The sequence below is a fragment of the Mastigoproctus giganteus genome, chromosome 11 (assembly GCF_048544385.1).
Source record: "Mastigoproctus giganteus isolate SK-2022 chromosome 11, ASM4854438v1, whole genome shotgun sequence".
NCBI lineage: Eukaryota > Metazoa > Arthropoda > Arachnida > Uropygi > Thelyphonidae > Mastigoproctus > Mastigoproctus giganteus.
Genome location: NC_143585.1, coordinates 173,604,010 through 173,627,109, shown reverse-complemented (window position 1 = coordinate 173,627,109; position 23,100 = coordinate 173,604,010). Strand labels below are relative to the sequence as shown.

At 39.6% G+C, this 23,100-nt stretch overlaps 1 protein-coding gene across 2 annotated transcripts in view; it reads left to right on the top strand.

The window, feature by feature from the left end:
* LOC150078580 (voltage-dependent calcium channel subunit alpha-2/delta-3-like) overlaps window positions 1-23,100 on the top strand; it is a 1,140,037-nt gene that overhangs the window by 1,043,929 nt on the left and 73,008 nt on the right. The gene's annotated exons all lie outside the window — the stretch shown is intronic.

The window sequence follows — 23,100 nt, the reverse complement described above, 5'->3', positions numbered from 1 at the left end:
AAATCGAGCAGCAGCTCACCAAACTCCCATAATCTGTTCTTTATCAAAGTTCGATAAATCCTTTTACCTATCACACCCTTTGAATTTTACTACCTACTGAACCACTGACACCTTATCTATGCTACATATGTCAAATAACTCTGCACTCTCGTACCTCACATGGTCACTGGGTAGCATTCAGCTTTCATAGGGGTGGTAATAATTCAGTGATCACTCAGTGTACATTATAATTCTTTTCTTTTTCAATAAATTAATAATAATTATTTATGCCTTATTTTATTTTTTTTAATCCAAATGTTTTGGAGCGGCAAATTTTATTTTGCTTACTGGCAGCACATAGGATCACAGTGGCCCTGACTACAGCCATTCTTACTTAATATAACACACCTTGCTCTTGTTCTGGCTTGTCAGACCAAGAGCAAGGTATGTTAGAAGCTGTAATAAAAAGGCAGCTTGGATCCGTTTTACTTTAACCATCAATCAAGAAACCTCTACATATAAAATTTGGAAAATAATCAGAAAAATAAGGGGCAAATACCAGACGACTCCTGTGCCTATCATGGAATGAAGGGGACAGAACACCAAAAAGGCCTTTGTGATCAGGAAATCTATTCATAATTGATGACACCAACTCTGACCAATTATAACTTTATGAACATAAGGAAAATAAAATTACAAATAAAATAAAATAAATAAGTAAACTCTACTGTAAAATATAGATAATTTAAAATATACATATGAATTCCTATCAAATCAAATCATATAAAATTTTGAAAATAAAAAAAAGGTAAAGTGCAGCCATTATCAACCCACTGCAGGATGGAAGCCTACTCAACAATTCATGCTGAGGGAAATGGGCCATAATCTGCCACGCTGGTCCAGTGCGGGTTGGCAGATCGATCATATTCAGCAGTCAGGGGCTTGAACCCTGGTCTATTCAAAGAGCGTGTGTTACTGCATTCCCACACGGCTACTTTGAAAATACCATGCATTAAAAATGTTAAACCCATACTACTGTAAAACTGAAGCTTTCGGCAGCATCTGCTGCCTTCCTCAACCTAAGTAGTGCTGCATCAACAATTCATTATAAAGTGCTAAGCCTTCCCAGCAGACCCAAGATGTACTATGGTCCTGCACATACTCCATTTCCCATATGTAAGCACCGGAAGTGGCACAGGGCTGTACAACCTTAAAACGTTCATCCATATCCAGAATAACGGTCTCAAACATTACATTAATCCTATAACCCTATTCAGGCTGAGATCATCCAAGGAACAAATCCTTAGGCTCTCCAGCCAATTCCAGTTCCAGAAACCCTTTACCTTATCTGTAATTACAGCTCCTTTGGCTGTTATACCATGTCCGGTTTCCCAGGCATGTTCTGCCACAGCTGACCCCAAGACATTAGCCAACCTAAGCGCCCTACTATGCTTCCCCAGTCTATCATATAATCTGCACTTAGTCTCACCTACGTAACATCCCCTACAATCCGGCACTAAATTTTATAGACAACCCCACTGTTGTCAACTCCCACAACAGGGTCTTTAACCACCACCATCACCGTGCACAGCTTCCGAATTGGAAGCTGCACACAACGTAGTTGGTAAGACCGTAAAATGCGGGCTATTGGCTGGGACACACCCGGATAGTACGGAATGTATGTGGTGGAGCCAGGTACTCCCTCCGAGTACCATGTCCACAACAACCTTCAGTCACGTTCCGGGGGGTATCCACATCTCATACCATGACCATGACATGTAGGTCGGCCATGACCCACTTGATTTCTTCCTCCCTGTCCTCCAAGGAAGAGCAGTACAACCAAGCCCTGCTCATTAAAGCCCTAACCACACTCTTCTTATGACCTCCAGTCTGGGCAGAACCAAAATGAGTATACTGGGCCCGACACATCTCCTTCCTAAACATTCTTGTTTTTAATTGTTGGCCCACCCTGTAAATCCAAACATCCAAAAATGGCAGAGCGCCCACCCGGCTCAACCTCAGAGGTAAACTTTATAAAGGGGGAACCACTATTAAGCCAATTGAGAACCTCTGGCACATGTCCCCTACGTAGTATGGCAAACATTGTCCACATACCTGTTCCACGGCTGCAGGGGTAGTGGACCAGAGGAACTCAACATCCTATCCTCAAATTCTTCCATTGCTAAATTAGCAATGACTGTGCTAATAGGTGAACCCATAGCCACACCCCGGATCTGCTGATGCATCACACCTGCAAATACCACAGTGGTGCTGGACAAAGACAAGCTAACACCTTCACATATGTCCAGTACACTCAAATTCGTCCTACCTCTAAAAGTATTATCGCCCTCCAAGGCCATTCGAACATAGCTCAAAGCATGATCCACTGGAATGCACTTGAATAAAGACACCACATCAAATGATATAAAAATTTCTTCTTCAATGTTCTGATCCCGGGCAAACCGTATAAATTTCTGACTAAAACTCACTATCCAGCCAGCCAGTCTGGCCCAAAACACAGTTTGCCCAGGATCAGAACATTGAAGAAGAAGAAATTTTGATATCATTTGATGTGGTGTCTTCATTCACGTGCATTCCAGTGGATAATGCTTTGAACTGTGTTCGAATGGCCTTGGAGAGTGATAATACTTTGAGTGTACAGGACATATATGAAGGTGTTAGCTTGTGTTTGTCCAGCACCACTGTGGTATTTGCAGGTGTGATGCATCAGCAGATCCGGGGTGTGGCTATGGGTTCACCAATTAGCGCAGTCATTGCTAATTTAGCAATGGAAGAATTTGAGGATAGGATGTTGAGTTCCTCTGGTCCACTACCCCTGCAGCCGTGGAACAGGTATGTGGACAATGTTTGCCATACTACGTAGGGGACATGTGCCAGAGGTTCTCAATTGGCTTAATAGTGGTTCCCCCTTTATAAAGTTTACCTCTGAGGTTGAGCCGGGTGGGCGCTCTGCCATTTTTGGATGTTTGGATTTACAGGGTGGGCCAACAATTAAAAACAAGAGTGTTTAGGAAGGAGATGTGTTGGGCCCAGTATACTCATTTTGTTTCTGCCCAGACTGGAAGTCATAAGAAGAGTGTGGTTAGGGCTTTAATGAGCAGGGCTTGGTCGCACTGCTCTTCCTTTCAGGATAGGGAGGAAGAAATCAAGTGGGTCATGGCTGACCTTATAAGATGTGGATACCCCCGGAACGTGACTGAAGGTTGTTGTGGACATGGTACTCGGAGGGATTTCTCCGAGTACGATTGCTCTGAATACACCCATCTTACCATCTAGTGTAAAAGCCAGCTATCTGAACTGCCAAGTACGACCCTTTATTCCGAATCCTATAAGATGCTACAAGTGCTAAAAATTTAGTCATGGACAAATGGCTTGTCAAGAAGATCCAGCCCTTGTTAGAACAGTTCCGCCTTTCTAATCAAATACAATCTATTTCTTATTGCAGTAATTTTCTCTCTCTCTCTTTAACTCCTGCTTCCCATATACCTTATTTTCCTTAATACAAGATTTAATCTTGTATTGAGGAAAAATTAATCCCCAATATTTCTATCCTCTTATTTTTTTTGATTGCATACTCCATTACTCGTTTGATCACAACTAAATCAATTGGTTCTTTTTCTGATACTACTTGTGATGTATTGTTTGAAACTGTTCTACATGACTGCATCACAGCCAAAAGGCCAAATCTCTGAGCAGAAATTAGGCTCCTTTTTACGTGACTATGTCACCCTATGCCCCCCCATGCCCCACATGCATAAGTCACAATGGGCACAAAGATTGGTTGGTTGTTTTAGGATTTTATGGTGCATTAGCATCTAAGGCTATAATGCACCTGGGCACAAAGATACACCTATATAGGAGATCCAATGATTTCCCTTTCATCTCCCCATTCTACTCTACTAATCTTCCTTATTTTAGGAAGATTAGTAGAGTAGAAAAAGGACATTTTCTCATCCACATGTACTTGATTGACCCTTGCGGGATTCCTCTATCCACTTCTTGTGAGACTTTACCATATCTTGTAACTACTGTTACACTCCTCTGATTAAAATACGACTTTAACACACCATACTACTACCCAGAACATTTCATTTTTCTCAACCTTGCTAAAAAAACTCTGCCACCACATTCTGTCAAATGCCCCATTATAGTCAATATATATACCAAGTACATACTTCTGTGGAGCCTCTTGAACATATGTCACCATTTTATCAATGGCATCTTCAGTGGATTTGCCCCTTTTAAAGCCATACTGCCTAGAACTACTCATTCCACTTTTTCCATAATATTCCTCCAATCGATTCATTAACAATCTCTCCAATAACTTTGCCATTACTGGAAATAAAGCCACTGGACGGTATGAGCCTGGATCCATTACTACTAGGGCTCACAATACCAGTCAAAATCGTAATACCAGTATTTCGGTATTTTTAATTTATGAAACTGGAATACCGGTATTCCAAAAAAAACATTTTTAACAATAAATTTTGATTTTTTTTTTTTTTTTTTATGAAAACCCCGAACATGAGAGGTATTAGAACCTATAGTACTTAGTACCGTGCTTGGGTTGGAGGTTGAAAAGACGAAAGAAGATATTTGTTGACATTACACTTGAAGGTGCAATAAAGTAAGGAAAAAACAAGTGCTGTAATTACTTGAATTCACATTTTAAATCAAACTTTTATTACAATAATAAATATTCTAGCAAAAATTATTAAACATACAGTTATTCTAAAAACAAAAAAATAAGCATCCACACTACCTATCCAAATAAAGTGAGCTCTTAAGAAACTCAATAGTGTTATCTTTAAACTAGATCTTATTTTGGTGCATATTTAGTTAATGACAGAAAACATCCTTTTGGATTCTGTGCTGGTTGGTGCTTTGTACTGAAATAGTCGTAGATAAGTTGCAGTTTAACCCCTCCTCCCTTTTTTATCAAAAAAAAATATATATATATTTTCTTTTTGACTTGTTATGGCACTATATCCATATTAATCACGGATTATCCAGAGATTTCATTTTTAGGTTTAAAAGTTATTTGGAACATACACGAAATATCTCAGGATACAATAATACCTCCAAATTTAGGACTGAAACGTATTTTGTCTGGTATTTACTGGCTAATTTTGCTTTAGGTAGGTAAATCCCGAGTTTTCTCAGGATTTTCTTACGCCTGGCAGCAAACGACTGGCTTTCATTTTACTTATATTGTACAGCAATGTCAGAACAGTATTGCACGTTCCTGTGCCGCCAGTAAGCAAAATATAATTTGCCATCCTAAATGCAGAATACTCAACCCACAAAAATAATTAACAAAAACAATATTGAAAAATATTTCGACACCCTCTTGAACTTCCGCCCGTAAACAATGCATACCTCGCTTGTCCACTTGTGGCGGCCATATGTCAGAATGTAGTTAGTTCGCGATTGCTTGTGGCGGGAGGTTACTGCTTGTGCGTTCCACTTGATTTTTTAAATTTATTTATATGATGAGCAATGAAGACTTTTTCTGTCCCTTTCTTTTAGCTCAAGCGCTAATTTATTAAAAAAATCTGTATAATTTGCACCCTTTTTGGCGTAATTAACCCATTTGGGCTATCCCGAGATAACTCGGGATAGTCCAAATGGGTTAATTACTCCCATGTATTTTCTACGAAAAAATTAAGAAATGACACAAAAAACTATACAATGAGTATTCGCATGATGCATACTTTTAATCTGTAAAATAAAAAAAGTCGATCCATTAAGGCACATTTTCTGGGGGGAAAATGTTCTGGGAAGGGGTTAACGAAAGAAAGGGACTGATGGTTAAGCTCAGTGAGGAAACCAAATCTGAGTTGTGGGGGATTATTTATTTATTTATTAATTTTTATTTCCCTATACCATAGTATCACCAGCAATGGCCATTGTTATGATTTTCGTACAGCAGCTCGCTTCAAGCACTAAGCCCCACAAGCTACCTGACTGCATTAAAAAATGAGAATTTCCAGCAGCTGAGGGTAATCCCCCCCCCCCCCCCACATACACACACCAGTATATATATTATATATTGTATATACGCTGGTGTTCAAAGAAAGTGCATCACCTAGGAATTTCACATTTCTAACCCTTTTTCGCGATGTTATGTTACATTAATGACTAGCATCACAAATAGAAATATAAACAAAATATATTTATTAATAGTTAAGGCAAAGCTAAGTAATATTTGTCAGGTGCTCTCAAAATATTCCAAATTGAGCATTTGCAACCTTTTGCAACAGTTTTGGTAAACATGACAATTAAAGCTGAAATGTTATCAGAAGCCCTCAATTTGCTTCAGTTTATCATTTTAAATGGAAAACAAAATGAAAAGTTCACCAGATGCAAACTAATATTTAGTTGATCTGCCTCTGGCCCTGATGACAGCAGCACACCATCAAGGCATTGACAAGATCAATTTCTCAAGATAATCAACTGATAGTTCGTGGTTCCAAACATGAATTACGGCTTCCTCAAGTTCATGAAGGGCCTTTGGTTTCTTTCTGGCAACTGCAGATTCCACACGATGCCAACTGTTCTATAGGATTCGGGTCTGCACTGTTTCCTGGCCAAGAGTTGTAATGGACTGTTCTTCCAACCGTTTTTTCACCTGTAACAAATGTAAACACATTACTGTCGAACCTGTAATGCAGAAATGATGCTAAAGTAACTACAGAAGTGCCTACTTACACTTTTCGCCCAATGACAAGGAGCAGAATCATCATGAAAGATGCGGTTACTTGGCAGGTTGGAATGGGCTCTAATGGTTAGCAGCAATTTGCCTTCCAATATAGCCAGGTATCCATTGGCATTTACGGAACCTTTTATAAACTGCAGGTGGCCTATTCTGTGATACGAAATGCACCCGCATATCATTTGCTTGGTAGGGAATTTCACTATTGATACCATACAGTCTGGATGGTATTCTTCACCATGTCTACGGCGAATTGTTTGTCTCCCATCAGAACAGGTTGAATTTCTTCTCATCCGAGAAAATAACTGACTTCAACCGCTTGTGGGTCCATTTGACATGCTCCTTACACCAAATTAATTGGGCCTTTTTCATTTTTTGTGTGAGGAGGGGCTTCTTAGGACGACATGCTATGGGTCCATTTTTGAAGAGGTGTCTTCTGACTGTTACTGCATTTGCTACCACATCTGTATGTTCTTCCCATTCTCTTTTCAGCACAGACAAAGAAGCTTTATGGTTTTTAAGGCATAAGCACTTCAAAATGCGGTCCTGTTTTGGCATAGGGACTCATTTGCATCTGGTCCCTTTTTTCCTATCAGCAGAACCAGTATTCTTGAGTTTGGAAAGAAATCTACTCACTGTCGACTGATTACAAAGCACTCAATAATCAATATGACGAGAAGAACATCCTTCCTCATGTAAAGCAACAATAGCATTTTTTCTTTGTGCCATCAACTGCATGCAACTTCCATCCTGACACAAGCAAGGAATGACTGCAACTCTTGCAGAGCATGCTTATATAGCTGAAAGTAACAGCTGATGCAATATTATGTCATCACCTACGCATGTCAATCTTATTTGATGCAACCCATAAGAAATATTGCCATGTATATACATTATTCGGATGACAATTACAACTTTAAGGTGTGATGCACTTTCTTTGAACACCAGTGTATATTATATGTGAGTTCTTAGTTTCTCAAGAGCAATGACACAAATATAAAACAAAAGTCATTTATCATACAAATCTACTTACAGTATGTTCTGTATGTTCTTCCCATTCTCTTTTCAACACAGACAAAGAAGCTTTACATAACTGGTGTTCATTTACATCTAATCTATTCATTTTTCTCATTTAATCTGTTAATATACACTATAATTTCCATAAAATTTCTCTCTATTAACAATGTAAACTCTCTCTACAACTTCAAACACGAAACCAATTCAATCTTAATCACTTCCTCATATTTTTCTTAATCACCAATATCAATCTCTTCACAACAGCTATCCATAAGTCGCTAACTTAATGCTAACAATTCCATGTAATCTCTCTCTCTCTCTTAATTTAGCAATATCAATTTTCTTTAAAACTTCAACCAATAAACCAACTCAATACTAAATATTTCCTTATTTTTCATGTTTCTTCAACTTCAACCTTACTCTAAAATAATCTCCTGCTTTATCTAAGTACCATTTCCAAAACAACACAGTTCAGAGGACTTACTTTCCTTTTCTTTCATGGTGGAATTCCTTTGTGCAGGTTCCTTCCACGGAGTGTGGTGATCTCTCTCTCTCTCTCTTCTTAGTTGAACTCTGCATCTCTGCTGTATAGCTCTTCCAGTACTGTCTAATTTCAGGATTTCAAGAATAGTTCTCTGTTAATACTGAAGGAAATTACCACAGCAGTAGTGGAAGCCAGGGCACTATCTGACTCGTTTGTTATTTAACTTCAGGATTAACTTCTAGCACAAAAATGTACCCCATGGAACCCTTTACTATATAGCTGGACACTCCCAGAACTGGACCTGAACCGAACCCAGAACTACCCCTGGAAGTCTGTAACCCCTCCAAACAACAACCACAAACTCCTCTTTTGATGCTTGGCGCATGATAGCCTTAGTTGCTGATGCGCCATTAAACGTCCAATAACCAACCAACCAATCCTCTTTTGATGCAAGCACCTTATTTATTTATTGAACTGATTGCGTTACAACCCCCCCCCCCCCCGTACTACTTTTTTTATATGCAAGCTTATGTGCAAACCCCAGAGGGATTTGCACGCATTTACATATCTCCCCCTATCTAATTTAAACCCGACCCAATCATGGTGTTATTCTTTAAACTCACTCTTCTTCCTTTGGTGGGAAAAACAGAATATTTTTCCCACGCAACGAAATGCTTTCATCTTTTACCTCAAGATCACCTGTTCACAATGCCTTTGAACTGCTCCATACCGACACCCTTTCCCAAAATGCACTAAGTGTTGCATCCTCAAGCCGTGTAATAGAGAGATTAAACTATTGTTTAGAAGATTTTAATTTTAACCCTTCCACACCTGCCATACCATTATATTCCTTAATACCATATTCCTTAACTGCACTACCAGGCCTACTGCCACTAATGGAAATATTTCCGTAATGATATTTTCGTTATTCCCTAAGTGCTTTACTTCCACACACACATACTTACTAAGAGAAATATATTTGTAAGATTTTGTCATGTTTGTGAAGTTTTGAGGTTTCCATTGCAAGTTATTATTATACACATTTGTACTGTGTATAACAATCTCTCTCTCATTTGCAAATTCAGTGGTATTAATGGTTTATTGTTGTTGATTTTATAACCTTTATGTGAATAAATCATGGATAATTATTTTTTAAATTAGTACCAAAAAACCGGTATTTTTGTATCAATACAGAAATTTGAATAATGGAAAAAAATTACCGTGATCCCGGAATCTCGGTATTGTAAGCCCTAGTTACTGCCTTATTTTGATTTTTCAACAATATCTTTATATGGGCTTCCTTCCATCTCTTTGGCTTTTCCTTTAAACATTTATCAAATAATACCAAAAGTTCATTTGCCCATTTCCTTCCAAAAATTCTTAACTACCTGAGGTAATAAACCATCATTTCCAGGAGCTTTCTTTAGTTTCATCTTCTCCAAAGCTTTTTGCAAATCTTCCTGCTCAAACTTCCTCTTCCTGTTCTCCATCATAACCAATAATTCAAACTCCTAATTCTTCTTTGTTCTCTATTTTCAATATTTAAGTGGCCCCTTGGAAACAAAGAGGAGAGCAAACACCTCACAGAGGACTCCCAATAAATAGTGTACTGATCTCCCAGGTGCCTCCGTAGCCAGGTGGGCAGGAGCAGCAGTGCGTAGCACATGCTTCTTGATTAGACCAGGGTTCAAGCCCGTGCCCACCAGATACGGAGGATACGGAATGACCACCGCATATCCCTGGAGCAATATGGCCTTAGTTGCTAATGTTCCTAAAAACCAAATAACAAACAAACAAACAATACTGATCTCCCACTTGCATAGTATGGAATACCTGTTCCACCTTCAATTTTTAAAACAATATTTTGTATGGCAACTCCCATACATCCTTGTTCATTTCCTCCTTAATATATCTCTTCCATGATTCTCTTTTTTCATATTGTATTTTAACAGTATACTCCCTTCTATAATATGGGTATTTTTTCAAAAATTCTTCCTCCTCTAATATTTCTCTCCTTCTTGCTCTTTGGTAATTCCTCCTTGACCTGTTCACCCTCCTCCTCATATCCGTCAGACCTGTATTCCACCACGGTACAACCCAATGCAACCTAACTCTCTACCTCATAGACCCACAGCAACTGTCATAAATTATTTTACTCAAAATCTCACAATTTCTTTCAGCCAGGCTGCAATCTTATCCATTCCTTTCTTCACATAACCTCCTATTTACAATATCCTAAAATTTTTGCCAGCATACAGAATTCACTGCAAACCCCTCCTCAAATTAATCCCTTCTTTCTATTTTAATGTCTTGAATTTCATAGCAAATACATCTATGATCACTTGTAGATCAATCTTCTTTAACCCTCCAATTCTTAATTCTCCCCACTAACTCATTAGATACTATTGTCAAATCAATGTTTGACTCCCCTTGCATATTATGAAAGGTAGAAGGCTGGCCTAACTCACTCATTTACTATATTCAATCTCATAGCTATTAAAACTTCCTCCAATTGTTCTCCTCTAGCATTTAACTCCATACTCTCCCCCCCCCCCATGTTACTGAGTTTGTATTAGAGTCAATGCCTATCACAATTCTTTTCCCACACAAAACACATTCATTATTTTTTCTATATAATCCACATAGGGTCACAGTTCATCCCGAAACTATCAATATATACTTAAAGTATAAAAACTTTTTGGGCAGGTTACAAACAAGTTATATTAGATAAAGCTTATAATGCAATTCTGACAATCGAGTATGTGAGGAAGCTGATCTAGCTCGCCACCCCGTTGGACACATTCATCATACTCTTGCATTCCTGTTGAGGGAATGCTTGAGTATGATGACCTCCTATGTGTGAGAATTGTAACACCTTTTTTTAACTATCCAACATGTTTTATCCAATTATCAGAGTGTGTGCATGACATAGACATTAACGTCTTTTATATTTTACTGCTTTGAGTGATCTGAATGAGCCCTGTACACTCAGATTATATCTGACAATGACCATGTGTCAGCGTTTTTTAGTTATTTAAGATCGTTAAACCTTTTAGTCATATTTAAAACTCACCGTTTTATACCCTTTTACATATGCTTATTGTTATACCTTTGAACAAAGTGAACTAATTTCGTTAGGTCACTGAATTCTTAACTTTTATATTTTTTTATAACCTGGTTTTGGCACATTATAGCCTTGGTTGCTGATGCCCCAAAAAACCCAAACCAAACCAAATCCAGTCATTATCTAGCAAAGTAGAGGGAGTGAGATTATAGACTAGCTATCTGGATGCTCCATGAGAATTACTGGTGGGCAGTCGAGTGGCTGGCTGGCAAACACCGTTTTAGAGTTGTACCCTCAAAACATAAGGAAGATTGGATCTTGCCATGATATCAGTCATACCACGGGGGGGAAAGCTTTGCTGTGGAGGAGACCAAATATGGGTTTCACCATTTAAAGCCTCCAATAAACAAAATGGTGGTAATTGAACCAGTTTATGAATCGTCTACAACCTAGTATTCCCCAGTAACATGGGGGAGACATTACCACTGGGATGCCACAACTCCACCCCTGATTACGCTGGTTCACACCTGGGTGGTCACCGCCAATATAATAGATAACATTGGCTGAAACAGCATTTTGGTACAGCACAACGGGCAGAATTGGATAGTCATTTTTTGTTAATATGAAAAAAAGGAACAACCATCTCAAGAATGTATATATATAAAGTAAGTTCCCTAAATGATCCTGAAATTCATAAGAAATACCAACAAGAAATAGATAAGAAATTAACAAATTATCTTGCAGTAGTAAATATAGAAGATAACTGGAGCCACCTTGCCAAAACGTTGGAAGAATCAGCAGAGGCAATATTGGGTGTGAAAAATTGATGGTGGAGAAAACAGGGGTTGCGACAGTGGAATGTGGGAATCAGCACTATAATTCAGGAGAAAAGAAATGCATATAAAAAATGGATAACCACAAAAAAACTAGAAGGGAAGTGGAATATAAACAAAAAAAGTGCCACAGCCAAAAGAGAAACATGAAAAACACATTGAGATCAATGGAACAATTTTGTCACCAACCTAGAAAAAGACATTAATAAGCCACATACTATACAAAATAATAGTAATAGAGGCATGTGATGCAAGAAAGCAAGCATATGAGCTTATGTAGCATCAGCCAAAAAAAATTTCACGTGACCATCCCATCCAGATGTTTGTCCAGTTCCTCTTTGAATTTATTTAAGCTGTCGACTTCCACAACGACAGATGGAATTTGTTCCAGCAATTCACCACCTGCTGGCTAAAGGCGAATTTCCAGACATCTATTCTAAAATTGTCTTTCCTCAATTTAAATTTATGCCCCCCTTAGGTTTGTAATCTGAGCAAGTGGAAGAATCCCATCAGAATTCAGCATGCTCAACCCATTCAAGGCCTTATACAGCTCAATCAGATTACCTCGCAGGTGCCTAGTCTCCAGCCGCTGCAATTTGCAGAATTTAAGCTTCTCTTGGTAAGAGGATCCTTTCATTCCCCTCATCAATCTTGTAGTAGTAGTAGTGGCATGTGATGCAAGAAAGCAAGTGTATGAGCTTATGCAGCGTCAGCCAAAAAAAAAAAAATCACGCCATTCCCTCCTTAAATTTATTCAACCTATCAACTTCCACAACGACAGATGGAAGTTTGCTCCAGCAATTAACCACCCGCTGGCTAAAGGCAAATTTCCACACATCTATTCTACATCTGTCTTTTCTTAATTTGAATTTATGCCCCCTTAGGTTCATAATCTGAACAAGTGGAAGGATCCCATTAGAATTAGCATTAGCATTAGTAGAGGCATTTGATGCAAGAAAGCAAGCTTATGCAGCATCAGCCAAAAAAAAATAAATAAAAAATAACCACTTCCACTTCACCCCTCTGTTCGTTCGAAATACCTGTCCAGCTGAGCCTTAAACTTATTTAGGCTATCAACTTTCACGACAAGGGATGGAAGTCTGTTCCACCAACCAATCACCCGCTGGCTAAAGGCAAATTTCCGCACATCTGTCCTACATCTGTCTTTCCTCAATTTGAACTTATGCCCTCTCAGGTGATTATTCTGAGCAAGAGGAAGAATCCCACCAGCATTGAGCATGCTCAAACCATTCAAGGCTTTGTACACCTCTATCAGATCTCCTCGCTGATGCCTAGTCTCCAGACACTGTAATTCGCAAAACTTAAGCCTTTCTTCGTAAGAGCACCCCATTGTTCCATTCACTAATCTTGTTGCTCTTCTCTGTACTAGTTCCAGCAGCTCTACATCCTTCTTGAAATGAGGCCTCCAGGCCTGTATACAGTACTCTAGGTGTGGCCTAACCATTGCCTTATACAAGGGAATAATCACCTCGTTATCCCTGCTAGAAAAATTCCTATATATCATTGACAATACACCATGAGCTACTCTTGCAGCCCGTCTGCACTGCTCAGAGAACTTCATATATGCCTGCACAACCACACCCAGGTCCCTTTCATTCTCTACCACTGTCAGTGTAGTACCACAGAGTTGATACGTTGCTCTGGGGTTGCTGTTTCCCATATGTAGTACTTTACATTTGTCAATGTTAAACTTCATTTCCCACCTCTCAGCCCATCTGCTCAACCTTTCCAGATCCTGTTGCAGCATCATAGTGTCAGTAGTGTCCTTGACAACCCTGCCAACCTTTGTATCGTCTGCAAACTTGGACATTAAGCTTGATATACCATCATCAATATCATTTATAAATACAGAGAACAATAAAGGACCCAATACTGAACCCTGAGGGACTCCACTAATAACATTAGCCCACGATGAGCAGTGTCCATTGATTACCACTCTCTGTCTTCTCCCCCTCGACCACCCCTTTATCCATAGCAGCAATTTGCCTCCAATGCCACACTGCTCCAATTTGTGCAGCAGTCTTCCATGTGCAACAGTATCAAAAGCCTTTCTAAGATCCAAGTATATAATATCAAAATTATTCCCTGCATCCAGTTCTTTTGTGACTGCATCATAGTATCCAATCAAATTGGTCAGGCAAGACTTCCCCTTAACAAAACCATGCTGTGTCCGAGCTATAACTGAAGTCTTGTCTAAATGATCCTGCAGTGCTTCTTTAACCAGTGCCTCCATTAATTTTCCGGGAACAGAAGTTAAACTCGCAGGTCTATAATTACTTGTGTCAGCCTTTGATCCTCCCTTATGAATTGGAGTCACATTTGCACATCTCCAGTCCATGGGTACCTCCTCTGAGTCCAAGGAAGCTCTCATAATTATGGCTAAGGGTTTGCTTACTTCCTTTGCTGCCTCCTTTAATATAACTGGATAGATCCCATCCACCCCAGGTTCCTTTCATGTGTTCATCTTCAACAATTTCTCCTCCACTTTACTCTCAGTTATTACAAGATTCTCTAGCTTACTGCTAGAGTTGAATATACCTCTGGCATTCCCCTCGCTGAATAACTCCTCATGTGTGAATGTCGATGCAAAATATTCATTTAGTTTGTTAGCTACCTGAGCAGGGTCATCAACAGTTGACCCATCGATATCAAGTGGACCAATCTGATTCATCCCCTTCCTTCTAGAGTTAACATAAGTAAAGAACTCTTTGCTGTTTTTCTTTGCATCCCTTGCCAAGGATCTCCCGTAATCTGCCTTCAGTTGCCTAACCTCCTTTGTAACTTGGTTACTGATCAACTTGTATCTATCATAGGCTTCTGTGTCACGTGTTAATTTGTATGTATCCCATGCATTTTTCTTCTCTGCCATATGCCTCATTAGTTCATCTGACATCCATTTAAGCCTAAACCTTGAACAGTATTTCTTAGTTGGTATGTAAAGCCTAGTAGCTTGCAAGATAAGTTCTTTGAATGCTTCCCATTTTGAATTTGCTGTTGGTAACATCATCAGTTGATCCCACTGTATAGAATTTAAAAACTGTCTCAGTCCATCGTAGTCACCTTTACGAAAGCAATACCCCTTCCCTTTATCCCTAATGGTAGTTACCTCTTTGAGTAACTCCCACTTCAGAACACTGTGATCACTGCCACCTAGTGGTTCATTTATCTGCAGATTCTTAATGCATGAAGAATCACTACTGATAATCAAATCAAGAGTATTACTCCCTCTAGTTGCCTTCCGAACATGCTGATGTAGAAAACAATCATCCAATAAATCCACAAAAGCCTTGCTAGTGTGTGAGTGACCAGCCCCCAAATTCCAGTCAATATCTGGGAAATTAAAATCCCCCATTATAAGACTCTCTGATTTACTGGCCCACTCTATTTCTCTGTACAGTTTCTTATTATACTCATCAGAGACATTTGGCCTATAGCCCACTCCTACTCTCAATTTTGATCTCCCAATGCTTATGTCACACCAAACTGACTCGACACTGCACTGTCCAGCGATGTCGACTGGCTTCACTTCCTTGAATTTTATGTGTTTCTTAACTAATAGCATAACCCCTCCTCCCTTCCTATCCTGTCTATCCTTTCTGTAGACATTGTACTCCCCAAATTCCAGTTCTGCATTCCTTATATCTGTGTGACACCACATCTCTGAAATCCCAACAATATCTGCCTTTGATGTTTTGAGTAATAACTCAAATTCATCAAATTTATTTACAAAACTCCTAGCATTGGTGTACACGCAAGTATACATGCACCTGCTCTTCCTCTTAGCCACCCTAACACAACCCATGTGTTCACTTGTACCTCCATGATTCCCAGCAGTCTCTGAAATATCCTGCATCTTATTTTCCAGGCTGCTGCTCATTCCAATAGATGCAGTGCAAGAATCACTTTCACCTCTGCCAGTGGCTACTGTTAATCTATTAGTACTTGTATTCCCCCAATCTAGTAGTTTTCCGACCCACCTAACACTGCCTCAATAGCATCAGCAAACATTCTTGCACCCTTTCTATTTAAGTGTATCCCCTCCCTGTAGAAGCAGTCTCTCCTGTTAACAAGTACAGACCAGGCTGAAAAAAAAAATTCTACCCCTTGAGCCCTGCACAATCTTTCCAGGGCCGAATTGATCGACAGGGCTCTCATCATATACTCCCTCCTATCAGGCACCTCCGTAGCCAGGTGGGAAGGAGCAGCAGTGCGTAGCACACGCTTCTTGATTAGACCGGCGTTCGAGACCGTCACCACCAAATACAGAGGATGCGGAAAGGTCAGGGAATGACCACCGCATATTCCGGAGCAATATGGCCTTAGTTGCTAATGCTCCTAAAAACCAAATAACAACAACTCCCTCCTATCGTGTCTGGGCAGAATTGCAGACACTTTCAAATTCAACCTTAATTCACGGCTTTTTTTCAACAGCGACCTGTACTTGTTAAGTAATTCTGCCGGTCTCCTACTCTTAATATCATTAGTGCCAACGTGTACAACTATATCACCTTTTGTGCCCTTAAAAGATGATATCCGCTCTACAAATTCAGTGTGCTCAACCCATTCAAGGCCTTATACACCTCAATCAGATCACCACACAGGTGCCTAGTCTCCAGCCACTGCAATTTGCAGATCTTAAGCCTATTTTGGTAAGAGGATCCCTTCATTCCCCTCACCAATCTTGTTGCCCTTCTCTGTACATGCTCAAGCAAATCGACATCCTTCCTAAAATGAGGCCTCCAGACCTGTACGCAGTACTCAAGGCGTGGCCTGACCATTGCCTTATACAGAGGGACAACAACCTCCTTTTCCCTGATAGCAAAATTCCTATATATCATTGACAAAACCCCATGACCTGCCTTGGCAGCCTGTCTTCATTGCTCAGAAAACTTCATATCTGACTGCAACATAACTCCCAGGTCTTTTTCATTTTCTACCACCTTAAATATAGTACCACACAGTTGGTACGTTTCCCTGGGGTTACTTCTACCCTTATACAATACTTTGGATTTGTCAAGGTTAAACTTCAGTTGCCACTTCTTAGCCCATCTGCCCAAATTATCTAGATCCTGTCGCAGTAGCACACTGCCATTACTGTCATTAACAACCCTGCCAACATTTGTATCATCTGCAAACTTCGACACTAAGCCTGATATACTTTCATCAATATCATTGATAAATATACAAAACAACAGTGGAACCAACACTGAACCCTGTGGGACTCCACTAATAACATTAGTCCACGAAGAGCAGCATCCTTTGATTACCATCCTCTGTCTTCTCCCACTTAACCATCCTTTTATCCATTGTAGCAACTTACCCCTAATACCATTCTGCTCTAATTTGTACAATAGTCTTCCATGCACAAAAGTGTCAAAAGCTTTCCTGAAATCCAAGTATATGATATCAAAATTATTTTTTGCATCCAGTTGCCCTTCTCTGTACAAGTAATAAAACAAACGAACAATAACCACAAGGAAACAGTCAAAATTGGAAGTCAATACCATTAGAAGATTGGTTCAACTATTATAAAAACCTATGCACCATAGTTGATCCTTTCCTGTCTAAAACAACATCTAACAATAATATAATAGAAGCCTTCACTAACAAAGAACTGGAAAAAGTGCTTAAAAACAGTAGAAACCAAAAATATCCAGGTCACAATGGAATTAACATAGACCTCATCAAATACTTAGGAAAAAATTTGAAATTAAGCTGTTTGAAGTGATGAATATGATTTTTATGGGCGACCCACCACCAGATAGTTGGCAATATGCTCTTGTAGTGCCAATTTTCAAAAAAGCCAATATAAACGACGGCAATAAGTAGTGAGGAATCAGGCTCCTAAACTCAGGATATAAAATAAACTCAAGCCTCTTAAACCTGAAACTTAGTAAATACTATGAAAACATCCTTGGAGAAGAACAGAATGGGTTCAGAAGGGCACGATCATGCGCTGATGCTTACTTCACCCTCAAGCTCCTGATAGAAAAAACAAGAGAGTTTAATTTGGAAATTAATCTATAATTCATAGATTACAAAAAAGCCTTTGACAAGGTCAAATGAACAAAATTATTTGAAATCTTAAAAGAAGACAATATACCAAACCAGTTGATCGAGGCCATCCTCAATATCTATAAAAATAATTGAATAAAAATTAAGATTGAATCACGAACAACTGAATTGGAGACAATAAATACAGGGTGCGACAGTAATGTGGACTCTCCCTGCTTCTATTCGACATATATATAAATCATATTATAAGAGAATGGAGTAAAATCTCCAAGACGGGCATCGAAATTAGCAAAAGCAAGAATGGGCACACTGCTTTTTGCTGATGACTAGGTTCTAATAAAAGACAATGAGAACTCATTGCAGAAAGCCATCAAGCCACCAAGCCACCAATTCTTTTTTGAAGATGAAATTTCATCTTCAAAGACAAAGTGATGGCATTTAAAGGAAGAGATCCAATAAAAAGCAAGATCTCCATTGATCCTGGGTATAACCTCCATGCACAAGTACATGGTGAGTGACCACCCAGGTGTGAACCAACGTAAGCAGGGGTCGAGGTGCGGCGCCCACACCACATGGAGGAACGCCGCCCCTCTATGTTACCAGGCAGTACTAGGTGGTAGATGACTCTCATCAACCGGTGCAATACCACCACTTTGCTTATTGGAGGCTTGAAGTGGTGGAACCCATGTTTAGTCTCTAGAACTAAGTTCCGGTCAACCATTCTCTATCGCTTCCATCATGCAGTATGATCGATGACTTTTGAGGTTATGATGAACATTGTGGCGAGATCCAATACTCCTTACATATCGAGGGTACAGCTCTAAAACGGTGTTTGCAGGCCGGATGCTAGTTAGTACACTGGACCGATCCTATTGGTAACTCTCTAGGAGGCTTCCGGATCAGCTAGTGTATAATCTTGTTACCTCTACTCTGCCAGATAATGACTGGAGGGAGTCCAAGTAGTGTGTATGCGGGGAGCATTGTCGAGGCCACGTTATGTCAAGGATCTGGGTATATTCTTACCCTATGTACGCCATATCCAAAAATTTCATTACTTCATACAGCATGTCCCACCCACTTTTTCTTACTATTAATTACACCATGAATTGTCAAACTAATAGAGCAAGCTTATCTGCGAAAAGATCTAAACCTCCCAAGCACTTCCTAATCCATTTCACAAATATACGTGGTCTCAATTCTAATCTCAACGATGTCCATTTCCACTTGCAGTCTGTCAAACCCCATGTACTTTTTCTGACAGAATCTCAGTTATTGGTTGATTCAACTACTGCTCATCTCAGATGCCCAAATTATTCGCTGTATGATTCCTTTCCCCTCAAAGGTTGTACTTGTGCATATGTCCACTCTGATATTTCCTGTCAGAGACTTGGCATTTTGGAATCTCCTCTCTTTGATCTTCTCTGGCTTAAAATCTCTCTACCTCATTGCGTCAAATTCATCTGTTGTCTCTACTGTTCTCCCAATTCCACTAATCTCTTGGAGCTTTTTGACTTCCTCTCTTTGCAACTTGACTTTTTCCAGTCCAACTTTCCTAACAGTGAGGTAATTTTCCTTGGTGATTTTAATGTTCACAACTCCAGCTGGCTTCCGTTTTCTAGTCACACCGACCCAGCTGGTCGAGATGCTGACGCTTTTGCAATTACTAATGACTTAGCACAGATTGTTCATTTACCTACAAGAATACCGGACAATCCTAATCATACAGCCAACATGCTTGATCTTTTTCTCACAAACAACCCTTCTAAGTACACGGTCGAAGTCAGAGGTCCTGCACTTCAGATCACAATTTGGTGATTGTCTCTTCTCCAATGGAACCTTTATCTCATGGCTATTCCCAACCTCGTCTTGTTTAGCATTACAAGAATGCAAAATGGGATGACCTGCGAGACTTCTTTTCTTCTTTTCCTTGGTCAGAGTACTGTTTCAAAACTTCTGATGTCAACGTTTGCTCAGATCGTGTAAGTGAAATTATTCTTGCAGGAATGGAATCATTTATCCTACACTCCACTTTAAAATCTTGTCCTTTAACTAAATCTTGGTTTTCCAATAAATGTGCTAAGGCTGTTCAAGAGAAGAATGTTGCATATCGTAATTGGCTTGTTTCTAATTCTTCAGTTTCATTTTCTGCCTACACCAAAGCTCACAACAATTGTAAAGCAGTTATTAATCAGTCCAAACTAGAGTTTGAACAGGCTAAGAGTAGAAAACTTGCTTCTTGCCCTAATGGTAGCCGAGCATTCTGGTCTCTTGCCAAAGCTATTGGCCGCAACTTTTGCCCATCTCTGCTCCCACCTCTGTCGAAACCAGATGGTTCTGTTGCCACTTCAGCCAAGGATAAAGCTGACCTGGTAGCATCCCATTTTTCTTCCAACTCATGTATTAATGATCTTGGTAAAACACCTCCCACCATTCCCAACATGCTCCGTCAAAAGGATGTCAGAAGGATTTTGACGAATCTTGATGCTAAGAAAGCTACAGGTCCCGATGGTATGTCTCCACTTGTTCCCAAAACCTGTGCTCCTGAAATTACTCCTATTCTTTGCCGCCTTTTTTCACTTTCTTATTCCAAAGGTGTTTTTCCTTCTGCTTGGAAATTTGCTCATATCCAGCCAGTTCCTAAAAAAGGTGACAAATCCCTCCCATCCAATTATTGTCCCATTGCAATTACTTCTACTCTTTCTAAAGTAATGGAGAAATCAATTAACCGCCAACTCTTAAACTACCTAGAAACCTTCCAATGATCGCCAGTATAGATTCCGTCAGTGTCGATCCACTGGTGATATTCTTGCTTATGTTACCCATTTATGGACTAATTCAATGGAAAGGTTCAGGGAAACACAAGTAGTTGCTCTTGACATCTGAAAGGCTTTCGATCGTGTTTGGCATAAAGGTCTTCTAAACAAGCTTCCATCTTATGGTTTGCCAACTGTTTTTAGTAATTGGTTATCCAGTTATTTCTCTGATCGCTGACTGTGGGTGATGGTAGATGGCACTCTGTCTTCTAACTTCTCCACTAATGCCGGTGGCCCCCAAGGTTCAGTTCTTTCCCCCACTCTTTTCCTCTTGTATATTAATGACCTTCTTCCATTGACTGGAATTCCTATCCATAGTTTTGCCAATGATAGTACATTGCATTCCACTTTCCATTTTGAGAATGTCCTGCTCAATCAGCTTCAACTTCTCGAAAATCTGCTACCAATTCCTTAAATGCCGATCTTCAGGTAATTCTCCAGTGGGGCAAAGACAACTTAGTTCATTTCAACCCTTCAAAAACTCAGTCTTGTCTTATATCTCACAAAAAGGATTCTTCTGCTCCTATGCTTATCTTTAGTGACATTCCGATTTCTAGGAAAAATGATGTATCTCTTTTGGGGATTACCCTGACTTCTAATCTCTCTCTTAGCACAAGCACATTACAAATATTGCTTCCTCCGCATCTAAAAAACTTGGTTTTCTCTTTCGCTCTCGGCGTTACTTTTCTTACAAACAGCTGCTCACTCTGTATAAATCGCAAGTCCACCCTGCCATGGAATATTATTCCCACATCTGGGGTGGTGCCCCCAAAACCTCTCTCAGGCTTCTTGATTCCATTCAGAAGAGGGCAGTTAGGTTAATTAATGATTCATCTCTAACAGAGTCTCTCAACTCGCTGTCTCATAGACGTACTGTTTCCGCTGCATGCCTCTCCTACAGATACTTCCATGGGCACTGTTCTTCTGAATTGGCTTCTATAATTCCTGCTCTCTCTTTCAAAACGGTCCAAACACGTGCCGCCACCAGCCAACATCCATTTACTGTCCATTTTCAAACTCACAGAACCAACTTTTCATCTTCCTCGTTTATTCATTCAACTGCCGTTTTCTGGAACAACCTTCCTTCATACGTATTTCCTGAAAATACGAAGTTCTACAGAAGTTCTAATCAAACACAGGCAGTATGCACCACCTCTATAAGTGCAATATGGCCTAAGTAGCCATTGCACTTTAAACCCCAACTACATCAACAACAAGTTCAAGTCTAATGTCAACAAATATCTTCTTTCGTCTTCTCAACCTCCAACCCAAGCACGGTACTAAGTACTATAGGTTCTAATACCTCTCGTGTTTGGGGTTTACATAAAAAAAAATAATAAAAAAAACAATTATATAATGGAACAAGTTAACACTTTAAAATACCTAGGGTACTACCTGTCATGTGTAAAATAAAAAGATATCAAGCAAATAATAAATAATTACATAGGAATTACTAAAACTATAAAAGGCGCCTCCGTAGCCAGGTGGGCAGGAGCAGCAGTGCATAGCACACACTTTTTGATTAGACCAGGGTTCGAGCCTGTGACCACCAAATACAGAAAATGCGGAAAGTCAGGGAATGACCACCACATATCCCCGGTTTCCTTAGTTGCTAGTTAGAAACTCCTAGAAACCAAATAACAAAACAATAAACCATATTTTGAAATCTAATCAGGAGCCTAAGAAAACAAGGACACGGATACATAACACCCTCACCAGACCTATCCTAACATATGGCTATGAGGTATGGACAATGAGCAAAGGGGATAGGAGAAGGTTGAAGGGTGCAGAAATGCATTTCATGTGCAGAACTGCAGGCTATACCAGACTTGACAGGAAAAAATCAAGACATCCTGAGAGAATTGGGGATTGATGCTATCCAAAAGATATCCTAAACTACAAACCCCAGGGAAGGAGAGACAGAGGCAGATCCCTGTAAAGATAGAGAGAGAGAGAGAGAGAGAGAGAGAGAGAGAGAGATCGTAATGCTGGACAGGAAGAAGAAAGATGAAAAATAGGATTGATTAATTTTTTTTTCTCTTGAAAGATGCAAAAAAAATTCACTTTCTAGCATCTTCTAGTATATGCTTTATTTATTCTGTTTATTAATATATACTATATTTATTACATTTTTATCT